This window comes from Bos indicus, chromosome 3 (genome assembly GCF_029378745.1).
Source record: "Bos indicus isolate NIAB-ARS_2022 breed Sahiwal x Tharparkar chromosome 3, NIAB-ARS_B.indTharparkar_mat_pri_1.0, whole genome shotgun sequence".
In the NCBI taxonomy this organism is placed as follows: domain Eukaryota; kingdom Metazoa; phylum Chordata; class Mammalia; order Artiodactyla; family Bovidae; genus Bos; species Bos indicus.
In genome coordinates this window covers 21,038,504-21,058,433 of record NC_091762.1, presented here as the reverse complement: position 1 = coordinate 21,058,433, position 19,930 = coordinate 21,038,504, and the positions used below count along the sequence as shown (strand labels likewise).

The 19,930-nt window shown below is 42.1% G+C and overlaps 1 protein-coding gene across 6 annotated transcripts in view; it reads right to left on the bottom strand.

The window, feature by feature from the left end:
- LOC109556752 (myomegalin) overlaps window positions 1-19,930 on the bottom strand; it is a 64,382-nt gene that overhangs the window by 22,277 nt on the left and 22,175 nt on the right. The window contains exon 1 of one of the 6 annotated variants that reach the window (XM_070785772.1): window positions 8,102-8,405. The exons of 2 other annotated variants lie outside the window; for them this stretch is intronic. The gene's annotated coding sequence lies outside the window, so the exon portion shown is untranslated. Of the gene's footprint in view, window positions 1-8,101; window positions 8,406-19,930 lie in introns of those variants that run through there. 3 more of the 6 variants (XM_070785773.1, XM_070785770.1, XM_070785771.1) reach the window with 3 other exon arrangements.

The following is a 19,930-nucleotide window of genomic DNA, read 5'->3' as shown; positions in this document are numbered from 1 at the left end:
GGATGAGATGGTTGAATGGCATCACTGACTCAATGGACATGGGTTTGGGTGAACTCTGGGAGTTGGTGATGGACAGGGAGGCCTGGCATGCGGCGGTTCATGGGGTCACAAAGAGTCGGACACAACTGGGTGACTGAACAACAACAATAATGAACATGCAAAGAAATAGAGGAAAACAACAGAAAGGGTAAGACTAGAGATCTATTCAAGAAAAGTAGAAATATCAAAGGAATATTCCATCCAAAGATGGGCATAATAAAGGACAGAAATGGTAAAGACCTAATAGAAGCAGAAGAGATCAATATGAGACAGGAAGAATACACAGAAGAACTGTATAAAAAAGACCTTAATGACTCAGATAACCACCATGGTGCAGTCTCTCACTCAGAGCCAGACATTCTGGAGTGTGAAGTCAAGCGGGCCTTAGGAAGCACTGCTGCCAATAAAGCTAGTGGAGATGATGGAATTCCAGCAGAGCTACTTAAAATCCTAAAAGATGATGCTATTAAAGTGCAGCACTCAATATGTCAGTAAATTTGAAAAGCCCAGCAGTGGCTGCAGGACTGGAAAAGATCAACCTTCATCCCAATTCCCAAGAAGGGCAGTACTAAAGAATGTTCAAACCACCAGACAATTACACTCATCTCCTATGCTAGTAAAGTTATGCTCAAAATCCTCCAAGCTAGGCTTCAGCACTATGTGAACCAAAAACTTTCAGATGTTCAAGCTGAGTTTAGAAAAGGCAGAGGAACCACAGATCAAATTGCCAACATTTGCTGGATCATAGAGAAAGCAAGAGAATTCCAGAAAAACATCTACCTCTGTTTCATTGACTACATTAAAGCCTTTGACTGGGAGGATCATAACAAACTATGGAAAACTCTTAAAGAGATGGAAATACCAGACCATCTTACCTGTCTCCTGAGAAACCTGTATGCAGGTCAAAATGCAACAGTTAGAACTCTGTATGGAACAATTGTATGAACAATCCTGATTGGTTCAGGATTCAGAAAGGAGTATGACAAGCCTGTTTATTATCACCCTGTTTATTTAACTTATACACAGAGCACATCATGCAAAATGCTGGGCTAGATGAGCCACAAGCTGGAATCAAGATCACTGGGAGAAATATCAACAACCTCAGATATGCAGATGATACCACTCTAATGGCAGAAAGTGAAAAGGAATTAAAGAGCCTCTTGATGAGTGTGAAGGAGGAGAGTGAAAAAGCTGGCTTAAAGCTCAGTATTAAAAAAATTAAGATCATGGCATCTGGTTCCATCACTTCATGGCAAATACAAGGGGAAAAGGTAGAAGCAGTGACAGATTTCCTATTCTTAGGCTGTAAGATCACTGCAGATGGTGACTGCAGCCATGAAATTAGAAGATGATTGTTTCTTGGCAGGAAAGCTATGACAAACCTAAACAGTGTATTAAAAAGCAAAGACATCTCTTTGCTGACAAAGGTCTGTATAGTCAAGGCTATGGTCTTTCCAGTAATCATGTACAGATATGCTACTGTTGCTACTTCTGCTAAGTCACTTCAGTCATGTCCGCCTCTGTGCAACCCCATAGACATCAGCCCACCAGGCTCCCCCCTCTCTGGGATCCTCCAGGCAAGAATAATGGAGTGGGTTGCCATTTCCTTCTCCAATGCATGAAAGTGAAAATTCAGTGAAAGTGAAGTTGCTCATTCGTGTCCAACTTTTAGCAACCCCATGAACTGCAGCCTACCAGGGTCCTCCGTTCATGGGATTTTCCAGGCAAGAATACTGGAGTGGGGTGCCATTGCCTTCTCCATACAGATATGAGAGTTAGACAATAAAGAAGGCCGAGTGCCAAAGAATTGATGCTTTCAAATTGTGATGTTGGAGAAGACTCCTGAGAGTCCCTTGGAAAGCAAGTAGATCAAACAAGTCAATCTTAAAGGAAATCAACCCTGAATACTCTGGAAGGACTGATGCTGAAGCTGAAGCTCTAATACTTTGACTACCTGATGGGAAGAGTTGACTCATTGGAAAAGACCCTGATGCTGGGAAAGATTGAAGGCAGGAGAAGAGGGCAACAGAGGATAAGATGGTTGGATGGTGTCACCGATTCAATGGACATGAACTTGGGCAAACTCTGAGAGGTGGTGAGGGACAGGGAAGCCCAGTGTGCTGCGTCCATGGAGTTGCAAAGAGCTGGATACAACTTGGCCACTGAACAACAACAACATGGACATACTCATTTTTCTATCAGGCCTCTAGTGTGGACGGCTCAGTCAATCTAACATGTCTTTCTTGAGTTGGGCTGCTTTTGTTTAATTAAGTAGATTCAGTTTTCCACTGGCTTCAAATGTTTTTAAGTTGGATCAGAATTTTTTTTTTTAGCTGGGTCTGGGATCTTAGTACTAGAGAGATTCTGGACATTTTTAAAAACACATTTCAGCCCAGAAACCAACTTTTCTGAATCAGGAAAGATACATTTCTCCTTTACAGCCTGGCTTTTTACTTTCTGGCTCATAGTGGAGTTCTTTTTGCTCTTCAGTTCTGTTGTCAGGTTTCTGGACTCTTGCTTCATCCTGCTGCTCTCCTGTTAATTTAATCTTTAGGGGATCCAAGGTATATCAATGTAAACTCACATTAAAAAGTTAACCATGAGTATTCACGAGGCTTAACATTATCAAAACAAACAACCCAGTCAAAAAAAATGGGCAGAAGAACTAATAGATGTTTCTCCAAAGAAGACATAAAGTGAAAGTGAAGTCGCTCAGTCGTGTCCGACTCTTTGCAACCCCATGGAGAGTAGCCTGCACCAGGCTCCTCCATCCATGGGATTTTCTAGGCAAGAGTACTGGATTGGGTTGCCATTTACATAAGACCAAAAGGCACATGAACAGATGCTCAACATTGCTAATTATTAGAGACATACAAATCAAAACTACAATAAGATATCACTTCACACTAGTCCGAATGGCCATCATCAAAAAATCTACAAACAAAAAAATGCTGGAAAGAGTGTGGACAAAAGGGAATCCTACTCTACTCTTGGCAGGAATATACATTGGTACAGCCACTATGGAGAACAGTATGGAGGTTCCTTAAAAACTAAAAATAGAGCTACCATACGACCCTACAATCCCACTCCTAGGCATATCAGTTCAGTTCAGTCACTCAGTCGACTCTCTGCAATCCCATGAACCACAGCACACCAGGCCTTCCTGTCCATCACCAACTCCCGGAGTCCACCCAAACCCATGTCCATTGAGTTGGTCCATCCAACCATCTCATCCTCTGTCTTCCCCTTCTCCTCCTGCCTCCAATCCCTTCCAGCATCAGAGTCTTTTCAAATGAGGCCGCTCTTCGCATCAGGTGGCCAAAGTATTGGAGTTTCAGCTTCAACATCAGTCCTTCCAATGAACACCAGGATTGATCTCCTTTAGGATGGACTGGTTGGATCTCCTTGCAGTCCAGGGGACTCTCAAGAGTCTTCTCCATCACCACAGTTCAAAAGTATCAATTCATCAGCACTCAGCTTTCTTCACAGTCCAACTCTTACATCCATACATGATTACTGGAAAAACCATAGCCTTGACTAGACAGACCTTTGTTGACAAAGTAATGTCTCTGCTTTTTAATATGCTGTCTAGGTTGGTTATAACTTTCCTTCCAAGAAGTAAGTGTCGTTTAATTTCATGGCTGCAATCACCATCTGCAGTGATTTTGGAGCCCAAAAAAATAAAGTTAGCCACTGTTTCCACTGTTTCCCCATTTGCCATGAAATGATGGGACCAGATGCCACGGTCTTAATTTTCTGAATGTTGAGTTTTAAGCCAACTTTTCACTCTTCTGTTTCACTTTCATCAAGAGGCTCTTTAGTTCGTCTTTACTTTCTGCCATAAGGGTGGTGTCATCTGCATATCTTTGGTTATTGATATTTCTCCTGGCAATCTTGATTCCAGCTTGTGCTTCCTCCAGCCCAGCATTTCTCATGATATACTCTGCGTATAAGTTAAATAAACAGGGTGACAATTACAGCCTTGACGTACTCCTTTTCCTATATGGAACCAGTGTGTTGTTCCATGTCCAGTTCTAACTTGCTTTCTGACCTGCATACAGGTTTCTCAAGAGGCAGGTCAGGTGGTCTGGTATGCCCATCTCCTTCAGAATTTTCCACAGTTTATTTATATCTGGAGAAAAACATGGTCCAAGAGGATCCATGCACCCCAATGTTCACTGCAACACTGTTTACAATAGCCAAGACATGGAAGCAACCTAAAAGTCCATTGACAGAGGAATGGATAAAGATGTGGTACATATATACAATGGAATATCACTCAGCCATTAAAAAAGAATGAAATAATGGCATTTGCTGCAATATGTATGGACCTAGAGATTGTCATACTGAATGAAGTAAGTCAGAAAGAAAAGGAGAACTATCATGACATCACTTATATGTAGAATCTAAAAAAGAAATGATACAAATGATCTCATTTACAAAACAGACTCACAAACTCAGGGAATGAACTTATGATTGTCAGAGGGGAAGAATTTGGGTAAGGGATAGTTAGGGAGTTTGGGATAGACGTGTACATATTGCTGTATTTATGGATAACCAACAAAGTCCTACTGTATAGCAAAGGGAACTCTGCTCAGTGTGATGCAGCAGCCTGGCTGGGAAGGGAGTTTGGGGGAGAATGGATCCATGTATATGTATGGCTGAGCCCCTTTGCTGTCCACCTGAAACTATCACAACATTTTTAATCAGCTATACTTCAATATAAAATAGTTTTAAAAATGCTATGAACATCCTTGCTACAACTTCTTTTTGTATGAACATGTGTATTTCTCTTGGAAGAATATCTAAACGAAGTGTTTCTGGGATGTTAGGGAAATTAAAATAGAGGAAGTCTTGTTCAGGCTTCAAAGCAGGAGAGGCCTCTGACTTTGCTTCTAACCTGTCTGGATTCCGTGCCTGTCTGCAAGCACAGCAAATCAAGTGGTACTTCAGAAAAGAAAGGGAGTGAGTCTTGGAATTCTTGAGCCCCTGGAGGTCTGGCCAATTGCTTGGGGTTTAACGAAATCCTATGACTCACAAGGTGACACAAACAGCATTGTAAAAATGTTATAGTAAAACCAGAGCTGCATTTTTCCATGTAAACTGATAACATCAGTTTGTGGCCTGGGATTATAAGTGGGAGCTCTGGAAAGGGCAATTTGAAGTCTCATTTGTGGAGCGGATGCACTGCCCTTCTCCTAACTGGGACTCCAGATTGCTGTTGCTCGGAACTTCCCAGCACACTGTTTAAGTCTGGATGTTGGTCGGCCCAATTTGCTGACGTATGTGCTATTACTCTTCTCTGTTGTTTCTCTTTTCTTTTAATGATTGCATATTGAAATTAAGTTAAATAATCCTCTTTTAAATATTGAAATTGTTTATTTGTATGTAACAAGTGTTTTTTTAATTAAGGAATCCTTTGAATCTGAAATGAAAGTAAAACTTCCAGCAAAACATGGGAACAGAAGGATATTTATGTAAATTTATGTTTAAATGTATAAGTAATCGTCAAATCAAAGTGATTATAACATTTACATCCCCAGATGAGAATTCTGGTTTTGTGCACATCTTCACCAAGATTTGATATTTTCAGACTTTGTAATTTTAGCCATACTACTGGAGAGGTATCTCAATGTAGTTTTAATACCTATAATGATATTGAACACTTTTTTATGTGCTTACTGGCCATTACTGTATCTTCCTCTCTCTGAAGTGTATTTAAGCTTTTGCCTGTTTTAAAAATGGGTGTTTTAGTTTTTAGTACTGAATTGTAGGAGTTCATTATATATTCTGGAGACAGTCTTTGTCAGATATCTTTTGTAACTATTTTTCTCCATTGTAACTTGCCTTTCTACTTACTTATGGTATACTTTATGAGAACACTTTTTAATGTTGTTAAAAAGTTGTTTTAACAAGTTGTAAAGTTGTTTTAAAAGTTATATTTTATAGTTATCCATAAATACAGCAAAGTTGTTATCATTGTATTTTTTACTTATTTCTTTGTCATATTTAGAAAACCTTTGCTTACTATCAGGTCACAGGATATTCTCATGTATTTTCTTATAAAATGTTATAGTTTTAGTTCGTATGGTTTGATCTATCGTCCAACTCAAATTAGTTTTTGTGTATATTGCGAAGTAAGGACTGCAGGCTTTTTCCCTACATAGATATCCAGTTGTTTCAGCACTATTTATTAAAATGATATTCCTTTTCCCATTGAGTTGCTCTAGTGTCCTTAAAAAAAATAATTTGCCCATGCAAGGTGGGTGGGTTTGTTTTAGGTATCTCAATTCAGTTACACTTATCTATAGGTGTATGCGGCTTATTGTTTTGCCTCTGCCATACTATCTTGTTTGCAGTAAAAAACAGTTTGATAGTAAATCTTAAAGTCTTCCAGGTTTGACTTTTTCACACAGCTGAAGATATTTTGAAATGTGCATACTAAAGTAGCCACCATGCAAATCAAGATACACTTTCACTTAACTCTTCTCATTTAATTGCAGGATACATGCCTTCACATATTAGAGCTGACCTATTAGCCAACAATCCTCTATTGCAGCCTCCAAAGAAAAATCTCTAGTTATCTCCAGAGCTGATTGAGAGACAAAATATCTGTAACATTCAACAATGAATCTGGGTTTTTCTTGGCGGAAAAAAAAGTTTGTTTTCCTTATGAACATGAATACAACATTTGCTATGCAATTTTATTTTTGGCTGTGCTGGGTCTTTGCTGCTGTGAGGGTTTTTCTCTAGTTGTGGTGAATGGGGGCTACTCTAGTTGAGGTGCACGGGCTTCTCACTGTGGTGGCTTATCTTGTTGCAGAGCAATGAGCTGTAGGTCCCGCCGGCTTCAGTAGTTGTGGCTCATGGGCTCTAGAGCACAGGCTCGATAGTTGTGGTACACAGGCTTAGTTGCTCCCCAGCATGTGGGATCTCCCTGGATCAGGGATCAAACCAGTGTCTCCTGCATTGGCAGGCGGATTCTTTACCACTGAGCCACCAGGGAAGCTCCTGAAATTTTCTTTGTAGGGAGAGTCCCTTGGAGGGCTTCTACCCTAACTTACTAGGCTGATTGTTGAGTTTGGGGTTGCAAATTAAAGGCTGAAGTAGAATTTACTTTTATGGTATAGAAAAGATGATGGGAAGATGCTGAGGAAAGTCTTAGGGAAGAGTAAGCTGGAACTAGAAAGCTGGTATTAGGTTCTTGCAGTGGTTGACAGATTTCATCGAATGAGGAGTTAGATGCTACCTATCCAAAGGGGGAAAAATATTGATGGAAAAAATAATATTAAAAGTAATTTTATTAGGTCTTGTCATTTATATATCATCTTTCCTTTTCATTTTTGTAAAGTTGGCATAAAGGGGGGCTTCAAGTGTTTGTTACTTAACTTCTGGAATGTGTATCTCCATATAAAACTACTAAAATTAAAATATTCATTGTGAACGTCCTAGATTTTTCTGAAGTTCCACTAACAGTGCATTTAAAGTAGGTCCAACCTAACGGACCGGAGAAGGCACTGGCGACCCACTCCAGTACTCTTGCCTGGAAACTCTCATGGACGGAGGAGCCTGGTGGGCTGCAGTCCATGGGGTTGCGAAGTCGGACACGACTGAGCGACTTCACTTTCACTTTTCACTTTCATGCACTGGAGAAGGAAATGGCAACCCACTCCAGTGTTCTTGCCTGGAGAATCCCAGGGACGGGAGAGCCTGGTGGGCTGCTGTCTATGGGGTCGCACAGAGTCGGACACGACTGACGTAACTTAGCAGCAGCAGTAGCAACCTAACGGACAAACGTACCTGGCTTAAGTGTTGTTTCTGGGAGTGTGTCATTAACAGTAGTTGCTTTCCCTAGCGTATTGGTTTTTGTAGATCCCGAACACCTAAAATCTGTCAAAACCCACCATAAACCGTTTCCTTTGCTAAGAGATTTTAAAGTACTCTTGCCCCAAGTAAGTGAACTTTAAAAGTAGACATTTCTGTTGCATCCTTGGGATACATCCAAAGCCAAACGGGAGAAGTTCAAGTGCTGCCCATCCGGGGAGGAAGAGGGGCTGCTTACTCACTGGTGGCCGGGCTCAGGTTGTCTGCTTGGCTCCAACTGCTAATGGGGACTCCACCCACCTTCACCAGCGCCCGGAGAACCTGGTCCCTGCAGACGACGACTTCATCTTCAGGGTGCTTTAAGATGAGGAAATCACCGAGGATTTCTTTTCCCTTAACGTATTTCCACCTCTCCCTCCGTCTCAAGATCGTTTTTGGATTCTGTCTGGACAGGACTTTAAAGGAGAGGCCACCCTTCTCCTACCGGTCTCTTCCTGCCCGGACGTTATTGCCGGTAGGGTCAGAACGAGGCGGGCAGCGGATGCTGGAGAACAAAGTCGCCGCGTGCGCGTGCGCGCACCTGCAACTCGCAAGCTCCAAGCAATTTGATTGCACGGTGCCGGAAGCTTCTCCGCCGGCGCCGCGCGCGGTGTGAGGCTCCAGATCCTGCAAGCGCGGCTGCGCTAACGCGGCCCGGCCGTTGAGGACGGGCATGGAAGAGGGAGATTTTGACCAGTGGAGCCAGAAAAGTTTCAGTTCCGTTCAGTTCAGTTCAGTCGCTCAGTCGAGTCTGACTCTTTGCGACCCCATGAATTGCAGCACACCATGCCTCCCCATCCATCACCAACTCCCGGAGTTCACTCAAACTCATGTCCATTGAGTCGCGGTGATGCCATCCAACCATCTAATCCTCTGTCGTCCCCTTCTTCTCCTTCCCTCAATCTTTCCCAGCATCAGGGTCTTTTCTAATGAGTCAGCTCTTCGGATCAGGTGTGGCCAAAGTTATTGGAGTTTCAGCTTCAACATCAGTCCTTCCAATGAACACCCAGGACTTATTTACTTTAGGATGGACTTGTTGGATCTCCTTGCAGTCCAAGGGACCCTCAAGAGTCTTCTCCAACACCACAGTTCAAAAGCATCAATTCTTCGGTGCTCAGCCTTCTTTATGGTCCAACTCTCACATCCATATGTGACTACTGGAAAAACCATAGGTTTGACTAGAGGGACCTTTGTTGGCAAAGTAATGTCTCTGCTTTTTAATATGCTGTGTAGGTTTGTCATAGCTTTTCTTTTAAGGAGCAAGCGTCTTTTAATTTCATGGTTGCAGTCACCATCTGCAGTGATTTTGGAGCCCCCCAAAATAAAGTCTGTCACTGTTTCCACTGTTTCCCCATCTGTTTGCCATGAAGTGATGGGACCAGATGCCATGATCTTAGTTTTCTGAATGTTGAGCTTTAAGCCAACTTTTTCACTCTCCTCTTTCACTTTCATCAAGAGACTCTCTAGTTCTTCGCTTTCTGCCATAAGGGTGCTGTCATCTGCATATCTGAGGTTATTGATATTTCTCCTAGCAATCCTGATTCCAGTTTGTGCTTCATTGTGCTTCCAGTCCAGCATTTCTCATGATGTACTCTGCATATAAGTTAAATAAGCATGGTGACAATACACAGCCGTGACCTATTCCTTTCTTGATTTGGAACCAGTCTCTTGTTCCATGTCCCATTCAAACTGTTGCTTCTTGACTTTTATACAGGTTTCTCACAAGGCAGGTCAGGTGATCTGGTAGTCCCATCTCTTGAAGAATTTTCCACAGTTTGTTGTGATCCACATAGTCAAAGGCTTTGGCATAGTCAATAAAGCAGAAATAGATGTTTTTTTTTGGAACTCTCTTGCTTTTTAGATGATCCAATGGATGTTGGCAATTTGACCTCTGGTTCCTCTGCCTTTTCTAAAACCAGCTTGAACATCTGAAAGTTCACAGTTCACATATTGTTGAAGCCTGGCTTGGAGAATTTGAGCATTACTTTGCTAGTGTGTGAGATGAGTGCAATTGTGTGATAGTTTGAACTTCTTTGGCATTGTCTTTCTTTGGGATTGGAATGAAAACTGACCTTTTCCAGTCCTGTGGCCACTGCTGAGTTTTCCAAATTTGCTGGCATATTGAGTGCAGCACTTTCACAGCCTCATCTTTTAGGATTTGAAATCGCTCAACTGGAATTCCATCACCTCCACTAGCTTTGTTTGTAGTGATGCTTCCTAAGGCCCACTTGACTTCTCATTCCAGGATGTCTGGCTAGGTGAGTGATCACACCATCGTGATTATCTGGGTCGTGAAGCTCTTTTTTGTACAGTTCTTCTGTGTATTCTTGCCACCTCTTCTTAGTGTCTTCTGCTTCTGTTAGGTCCATACTGTTTCTGTCTTTTATCGAGCCCATCTTTGCATGAAATGTTCCTTTGGTATCTCTGATTTTCTTGAAGAGATCTCTAGTCTTTCCCATTCCATTGTTTCCCTCTATTTCTTTGCACTGATCACTGAGGAAGGCTTTCTTGTCTCTCCTTTCTGTTCTTTGGAACTCTGCATTCAAATGGGTATATCCTTCCTTTTCTCCTTTGCCTTTCAATTCTTTTCTTTTCATAGCTGTTTGTAAGGCCTCCTTAGACAACCATTTTCCCTTTTTGCATTTCTTTTTCTTGGGGATGGTCTTGATCACTGCTTCCTGTATAATGTCATGAACCTCCGTCCATAGTTCTTCAGGCATTCTATCGGATCCAATCCCTTGAATCTATTTCTCACTCCCACTGTATAGTCATAAGGGATTTGATTTAGGTCATACCTGAATGGTTTGGTGGTTTTCCCCACTTTCTTCAAGTCTGAATTTGGCAATAAGGAGTTCATGATTTGAGCCACAGTCAGCTCCCGGTCTTGTTTTTGCTGACTGTAGAGCTTCTCCATCTTTGGCTGAAAAGAATATAGTCAATCTGATTTTGGTATTGACCATCTGGTGATGTCCGTGTGTAGAGTCTTCTCTTGTGTTGTTGGAAGAGGGTGTTTGCTATGAGCAGTGCATTCTCTTGGCAAAACTGTTAGCCTTTGCCCTGCTTCATTCTGTACTCCAAGGCTAAATTTGCCCGTTACTGCAGGTATTTCTTGACTTCTTACTTTTGCATTCCAGTCCCCTATAATGAAAAGGACATCTTTTTTTGGGTGTTAGTTCTAGAAGGTCTTGTAGGTATTCATAGAATCATTCAACTTCAGCTTCTTCATCATTATTGGTCAGGGCATAGACTTGGATTACTGTGATATTGAATGGTTTGCCTTGGAAACAAACAGCATTCTGTCATTTTTGAGATTGCATCCAAATACTGCATCTTGGACTCTTTTGTTGACTATGATGGCTACTCCATTTCTTTTAAGGGATGCTTGCCCACAGTAGGAGATAAAATGGTATCTGAGTTAAATTCACCCATTCAAGTACATTTTAGTTCACTGATTCCTAAAATGTCGATGTTCACTCTTGCCATCTCCTGTTTGACCACTTCCAATTTACCTTGATTCACAGACCTGACATTCTGGGTTCCTATGCAATATTGCTCTTTACAGCATCAGACCTTGCTTCTATCACAAGTCACATCCATAACTGGGTGTTGTTTTTGCTTTGGTTCCATCTCTTCATTCTTTCTGGAGTTAGTTCTCCACTGATCTCCAGTAACATATTGGGCATCTACCAACCTGGGGAGTTCATCTTTCAGTGTCCTATCTTTTTGCCTTTTCATGCTGTTCATGGGGTTCTCAAGGCAAGAATATTGAAGAGGTTTGCCATTCCCTTCTCCAGCGGACCACATTTTGTCAGAACTCTCCACCATGACCTGTCCATCTTGGGTGGCCCTACGTGGCATGGCTCATAGTTTCACTGAGTTAGACAAGGCTGTGGTCCATGTGATCAGATTGGTTAGTTTTCTGTGATGGTGGTTTTCAGTCTGTCTGCCCTCTGATGGAGGATAAGCAGCTTATGGAAGCTTCTTGATGGGAGAGACTGACTGAGGGGAAACCTTGTCTTTTTCTGATGGCCAGGGCTATGCTCAGTAAATCTTTAATCCGATTTTCTGTTGAAGGGCAGGACTATGTTCCCTCCCAGTTATTTGACCTGAGGCCAAACTATGGTGGAGGTAATGAAGATAATGATGACCTCCTTCAGAAGGTCCCATGGATACACTACTACACTCAGTGCCCCTGACCCTGCAGCAGGCCACCACCGTCCCACACCTCCACCAGAGACTCCTGGACACTCACGGGCAAGTCTGCATCAGTCTCTTGTGGGGTCACTACTCCTTTCTCCTGGGTCCTGGTGTGCACAAGCTTCTTTTTGTGCCCTCCCAGAGTCTGTTTCCCCAGTCCTGTGTAAGTTCTGGAGGCTCTGGGGTGGGTTAATGGTGACCTCCTCCAAGAGGGCTTATGCCATACCCAGGTCTACTGCACCCAGAGCCCCTGACCCTGCAGCAGTCCACTGCTGACCCATACCTCCTCAGGAGACACCCAAACACAGTTCTGTCTCAATCTCGATTGGGTCTCTGGGTCCTGGTGCACAAAAGGTATATTTGAGCCCTCTGAGCATCTCTGGCAGGTATGGGGTTTGATTCTAAAGGCGATTTCACCCCTCCTACCATCTTGCTGGGGCTTCTCCTTTGCCCTTTTGATGACAAGAGGGAAGGAACCAATTTCATGTTGCAGCTAAGTGTTTTATAGCTTACACAGTCCCTTCTGTGTAAGTCTTCTATCTTGTAGGTTAGGTAGGATATAATTCTAATCCAGGAAAGAAATCAGAATCAGAATCAAAGTTAGAAGAAAGAGGGGGGAAAAGACAGAATCAAGATAGAAATAGTGGAGAGATAAATTTTGGAGTTGGTCGTCTGAGCCTTTAAAATTTTTTTTTCCTGAAAGAGTAAAGGTCAGTGTTATGATCATTATAATAATAGTATGTGTCTGCTTTTTGAGGTTGTTGTTCAGTCATTCAGTCATGTCTGATTCTTTGCAACTCCATGGACTGTAGCAGGCCAGGCTTCTTTGTCCTTCATTATCTCCCTGAGTTTGCTCAAACTTGTGTCCATTGAGTCAGTGATGCCATCCAACCATCTCATCCTCTATTGCCCCACCTTTCCTCTTGCCCTCAATCTTTTCCAGCATCAGGATCTTTTCCAATGAGTCAGCTCTTTGCATCAGATGGCCAAAGTATTGAAGCTTCAGCTTCAGCATCAGTCCTTCCAAAGAATATTCAGGGTTGATTTCCTTTAGGATTGACTGGTTTGATCTCCTTGCAGTCCAAAGGACTCTCAAGAGTCTTTTCTGAAATTAATAGGCTTTGATTTATTAGCTGTGTGAGAAGTAGATGATTTTATTTTTCTTTCATTTTTAAATTTATTTATTTATTTTTGTCCATACCAACTGGCATGTTGGGTCTTAGTTCCCCGATCAAAAGTCTAACCCACACCCCCTGCATTGGAAGCGTGGCATTTTAACCTCTGGACCACCAGGGAAATCCCAAGAGTAGACTATTTAAAAGAAATATTGATCATTAAAATATTAGCATTGTGATCTTTTAGTGAAGTTCAAATAGTATAGAGGTTTCTTTCTTCAGTTGTCCTTGGGGAAATTAAACTGACGAAAGGAACTTGGGGAGATCCTCACATGTCGGGATTTAGGACTTTTTGAAAGACAGGAGCTGTGACCTGTAATTATGCTTCTTCTGCTGAGAAGCTAAGCTAGTTCCAGGCTGAGTCATAAACAAGGAAAACAATCATTACCTTGACACTGAAGAGCTTTGGCTGCCCTCTGCCCAACACCCAAGACACGCATATGCTCTGGCCGACATGTTTTCAGTTACCACCTACATCAACTAGATCAACATTTGTCCCCACATCTCTTTCTAAACTACAGACCTATACTTTCAACTCACAACTCCTAATCCACAAGTCGATGCCTCACATGTGTCTCAGAGTCACATATGTTAAAACTCAACATACCAGCCGATCCCTGTCAGCATCACACACTACCCTCTGCCTCAACACTATGGTCAGACCCAGGTACAGCATGTTACATATGTCCCATATTTCAACTGATCACTAAAACAATTCCCAGACCTCTTCCCTTCCCTGCCTGGTACATTTACCCTCACCACCATCCAGCCTGTTGCCCATCTTGCTATCCTTTTTGGATAAACTCTCTCATCCTCCCAGCATAGAAATTTATTTCCAGTATAATTAACAAACAGTGCTTAAATTTATTGGATTCTCTACAGACTCACCTCTGCTTCATTACTATGCCCTTCCTCTATCACCTCTTACCTCCATTAGTATAATTAGATCAAAAAATGCCCTCCCTACAGCTAGTCTAGTCTATTCAATCCCTTTGCCACACTGCGTTCTGATTGACCGTTCCATGGCATAAATCTGGACATTCCGCATCATCCAAGACAGTAGCCAAGCAACAGTAGTCCCTCCTCCCTTGATCATTAGGGCCCTGGAGACTGTGGGAGGCACTGGGAAACGAACTGCAATAGAATCAGCCTCTGGAGATAGTGGGTTCTGGGCTTATGTTGACTTTGAAATATTTACATATTGGAGAAGCACAAGTCTCTGACAGGGCTTGGAAATTAGGAAGCAAGGATAAAAATGAGTCACTGTGCTGGTACACCTGACCTTCTGGTTTTTCACTTTCACTGAGTCAGTTTCCTCGCAGCAGGAGTAAAGGCCACCAAAAGGCCCCTCTAATACGTTCTCTGGAGGAAACATTCTGAAACTTGGTCTTATATGAATTCTCAGTGATCAAGATTCAGAGGTTGTCTTAGGAGCACATAGGTCTTCCTACAGGGGTAATTTTAGGTTCCTCGGGGGAGAACTTTTATCCTTTGGGGGAGCTTCCATCCCAGACCAAGCTCCAGAAACAGTAGGCTGCTTAATATGCTGGAATCTGTGTGATCACTGATTCCAGGGGTGGACAGGTGGCTCCATTTCTTTGAAGAATCCTGGTAGATGAAGTCCCAGGGCCCGCTGGGGTTGTGGGAGAATGAGTCTCATGAAGTACTGGATGTGTTATGACCTATAGAAGAACACTTTAAGAAGACCAGTGCTTCAGTAGGAAGAATCTTATCTCCCACACGAGTGACCCAGGTTTGATTGCAGGCCAAAACAATTTTTTGTCTTTTTTTCCACCACAGTGGCTTCATTTACTACCTCTATTAAGTCTTTATTGCAAAGGCAATTCTCATCTATGCCAAGATCCAACAGGTAGGAGCAACACAGTCAGCTGAGGAAAGGGAGGGAAAGAATAAATGGTCAGTGTTTGGGGAAAGAAATGACTGAACACTGTGCCTTGGGACTGGGATAGGTCTGTCATCATGGAAAGGTAAATGTCTGGTGTGAGTTACACAGCTATTTCTATGGGGTGCATCTTCCAAGGAAGGAAATGAGTTCTGGTGTGTTGCTGGGACATGTAACATTTACAGCTAAAATCCTTGCCACACTCTGTGTATCACCTCTGACACCATGACATCACCTACTACCAAATGAGTGGCCTAGAATATGAAGAATACTTTTACTGTGTATTCTCTCTTTGGAAGCTAGCTTTGGAAGATCAGAAGACTTCTCTCCCTTGTCATACCTATAATATTCTGATTTTCTCTTGTCATGATGCATGTAAATGTACCCCTAAAGATTTCAGGAATATAGAGGAGGTCTCATCCTATCCTTTAGGTTGCCATTGCATAAACTTTTCTTGAACATCCTATATATTACGTTGGACCAGAAAGATGAGGAAGCTGGTCAATAAAGACATTTCTCTCAACAGGTCACTGCACAGGTCATGGCTCAGTTGGTAAAGAATCTGCCTGCAATGCAGGAGACCTGTGTTCAGTTCCTGGGTTGGGAAGATGCACTGGAGAAGGAAACAGGTACCCACTTCAGTATTCTGGCCTGGAAAATTCTGTGGACAGAGGAGCCTGATGGGCTACAGTCCATGGGGTCGCAGAGTCAGACACAACTGAGGGACTTTCATACAGGTCACCACAACATCTCAAATGGTTAAAATTGTACATTAATTTTTGGAATCTACTATCTGAGAAGTCAATTGTTCATTTTGGATGCTAATTATTTACCTTTTCTAACTGTCTATCAGACAATTACAGATAACAGAGGAGTATTCAGAACTTCCGGCTAATTATTAGGTGGGTACAACAAATACAGAACAAAAGCTGTTTAGAATGAGAGAGAAACTGCAGTGTGGGAGAAGCTCTAGAAAGTGCTAAAGCCAGTCAAAACCCAATCAGCTTTCACTGATAACCACTCAGTTAATGGCAAAACTCCCTGATTTACCACATGGCCACTCCTCACAGATGAGTCTACATCAAGTGATAATGTGGACAGTTCATCTGCCAAAACAGAAAACGTGTCCTCCTTATCTCTAATCTGTCTAAATCTGCCAGCTCAGAAGGCTGAAAGTGCAAGAGAGAAAGACCTCTGCTTCTTTGATACATGTACAAGAAACACAGGATGGGAAAATGGGCATCATCAGTCTTGGTGTTCAGAAAAGACACAATTAAGAAGGAAGAAGGGATAATGTTTGAAGTTCAGTGGAGTGGCAGAAGACTGTTGTGTTGCTGTGTCCTGTGCTCAGGCGTGCCTGACTCTTTGCAACCCTTTGGACTGTAGCCCTCCAGGCTCCTCTGTCCATGGAGTTTTCCAGGCAAGAATACTGGAGTGGGTTGCCATTCCTTCTCTAGGGGATCTTCCCAACCCAGGGATCGAATTTGCATCTCCTGCATTGCAGGCGTATTCTTTAAGACTATTCTGGTCCAAATACCTTCTGCTGATGGCCCAGTGATAAGTAAAGCAGTTGGCATCAGAGAAGCCACATAAACGACCATTTGATTCACTATGGGCAGCAGAGACAAAAGAGCAGCTGAAAGCTGGGCAAGAGCAGGCAATGAGTTTGGCACCACCATCCATCTATTCATCTGCATGCCAGAGACAGTGTCATCCTGGGTTGATTTTTTTTTTTTTCCTACAGTCTCCCCTGACTCTGTGGCCAGGCTTAGATCACAAAATGGTTTAGGCCAAAAATGGCTTCTCTTATGTCAAAAAAGCTATGCCTGGTTTTCTTTTTCCAGGCACCTCCCTACCCTATCTGCTTACTCTGTGAAGTTTTGCAACAGATATTGGTTCCTGGGACATGGAGTTTAAAAGCCAGCATGGCTCTACTGTATCTTGTTGCCTTACACCTCACACCAGCTGTCCAAGACTAGAAAGTGAGGGGCAGAGAACCAGGATAATATATCTTGGGTGACAGTGCTGACTGCTACAAGGACTATTCCCACAGAAGAATGATGCCTGAGGTTGGCTTGCAAGGAAGCTGTAGTTCTTATCTTTTATCTTTCTGAGTAGACTGATGCCATATGTGGCCTATGAAAGCCTTAGGGTTCTGAATGTTTAGTTGCAGCTAAGAACTAGCTAAGAAGGACTGATTCTGAAGCTGAAGCTCCAATATTTTGGCCACCTGATGCAAAGAGCGACTCATTAGAAAAATCCCTGATACTGGGGAAAATTGAAGGCAGGAGGAGAAGGGGACAACAGAGGACAAAGATGGTTGGATGGCATCACCAACTCAATGGACATGAGTTTGAGCAAGCTCTGGAAGATGGTGAAGGACAGGGAAGCCTGGCGTGCTGCAGTCCATGGAGTCTCAAAGATTCTGACATGACTGAGCCACTGAACAGCAGCTTTCCTGGTGGCTCAGCAGTAAAGAATCTGCCTATTATGCAGGAGACACAGGTTCAATCTCTGGGTCTGGAAGATCCCCTGGGGAAAGAAATGGCAACCCACTCCAGTATTTTTGCCTGGGAAAATCCATGGACAGAGGAGCCTAGGGAGCTACAGTCCATAGGGTTGCAAGAGTCGAACACAACTTAGCAACTAAACCATCAGCACTACCAAGAAAACTCCCTAAATGAGCAAAATTCTTCCAAATTTTCAATGAAGACAAATTTTTATTGAGGTATAATAGACATACAACATTATATTAGTTTCAGGTGTCCAACATAATGACTCAATATTTGCATATGTTGCATTATGATCACTGCAATGTCTAGTTAACATTAATCACATAATTTTTTTCTTGTGATGAGAACCTTTAAGATTTACTCTCTTAGCAACTTTCAAATATGCAATACAGTACAATTAACTATAATTGCCATGAAAGTGAAAGCTGCTCAGTCATGTCCAACTCTTTGTGAGCCAGGCCAGAATTCTCCAAGCCAGAATACTGGAGTGGGTAGCCTTTCCCTTCTCCAGGGGATCTTCCAGAACCCAGATCTCCTGCACTGCAGGCAGATTCTTTACCAGCTGAGCCACAAGGGCAGCCCAAGAATACTAGAGTGGGTAGCCTATCCCTTCTCCAGTGGATCTTCCCAACCCAGGAATTGAACTGGGGTCTCCTGCATTGCAGGTGGATTCTTTACCAACTGCGATATGAGGGAAGCCTCATGGTTGCCATACTGCACGTTATATCCCAATGGCGTGTTTTATAATTGGAAATCTGTGCCTTTTGACCTCCTTCACCCATTCTGTTCACCACTCACTACCCACCTCTGGTGACCACCAATCTGTTCTCTGTAACTGTAAGCCCCCCTCTTTTTCTTTTAAGGTTTTATGTAAAAATCCAAACAAACTTTTTGGCCAGTCCAATACATAGAAGTGAGATCACATGGTATTTATCTTTCTCCATCAGACTTATTTCACTTAGCATAATGTCCACAAGGTCCATCCATGTTGTTGCAGATGGCAAGATTTCATATCTTTTTATGGCTGAATAATATTCCTCTGTGTATGTGTGTATGCTGAATTTTCTTTATCCATTAATTTCTTGATGGACAATTATAGTTTCCACATCCTATTATAAATAATGCTGCAGTGAACATGGGAATGCATGTAGTTTTTTGAGTTAGTATTTTCAGATTTTTCAATTGTTTCATAAACAATATAGACATAACTGCTTTACAGTCTCTATGATAACTCCAATATCTCTAATATTTCAAGGGTTAGTTTCTAAAAGTCTATCTTAGGACCCAAGAAACCTAATCTCTGGCATTTCTATCATAAAGCCTGTTCAGTAAGTCGTGCATTATTTAACATTGCATCTGGAAATGGTTACCATTCCTATTTGGATGGTTATCTCATTTCCTGCTTCAAAATATCTAGAAAGTATGGCTTAGGAACACATTCTCAATTTTTAGGTGAAAAGTAGTCTTTGAAGACATCAAACACAATAAAATACTCCCTTAAATGACAGTGAAGTATATGGATTGGGAACCAGGAAAGGAAGAGTGTTCTCTTAGGAGGTAGCAACATTGATAGAGGAGTTGAAATGCCACCTACCCTTCATGTCCTACGTAGGAGGGAAGTTCTTGCCTTATCTAACCAGTAGATGGAGCTACCAAGATGAAAAATAAATTTTGGTCTGGTTCAATTCTTTTCTGACCCAGGTGCTCCTGAAAATATGAAAACATTTCACTCTTTTTTCATTTTTTGTGTTTCAATATTGATGGTTTCTTTTGATTTGTCATTAAGTCCACTTTTAAGTCAAAATCTTTCAATATTGGCAGTTTCATATGGCTCAACATAATAGACTAACCTAATGAAAAAAGTTCAAATTTGCTTATACACTGCTTTATATATATATATATTTCAAACTTTTCCAATTTACTTCCATTGACACAGTATAAAAGTATCCTTTTTCTTTCATTCTTTCCAACTTGATATCATCAATAATTTTTACAAACGTGAAGAGGAGGTTGTGGGAACTCCTATTTCACAGCTGGTCAGTCAGAAGCACAGGTGAAGTGGGGGGCAGTCTTGTGGGACTGAGCCCTGGCCATGTGGGGTCTACACTTTGAGTAGTTAGTATCAGAATTGCTTATTGCGGCGGTGGGGGGGCGGAATTCATACATCTGGTATCCGAAGTGTCATGAGTAGGGGAAATAATTTTTTTCTTTTAGTATGTATGAAAGAAAAAGCACCCTTA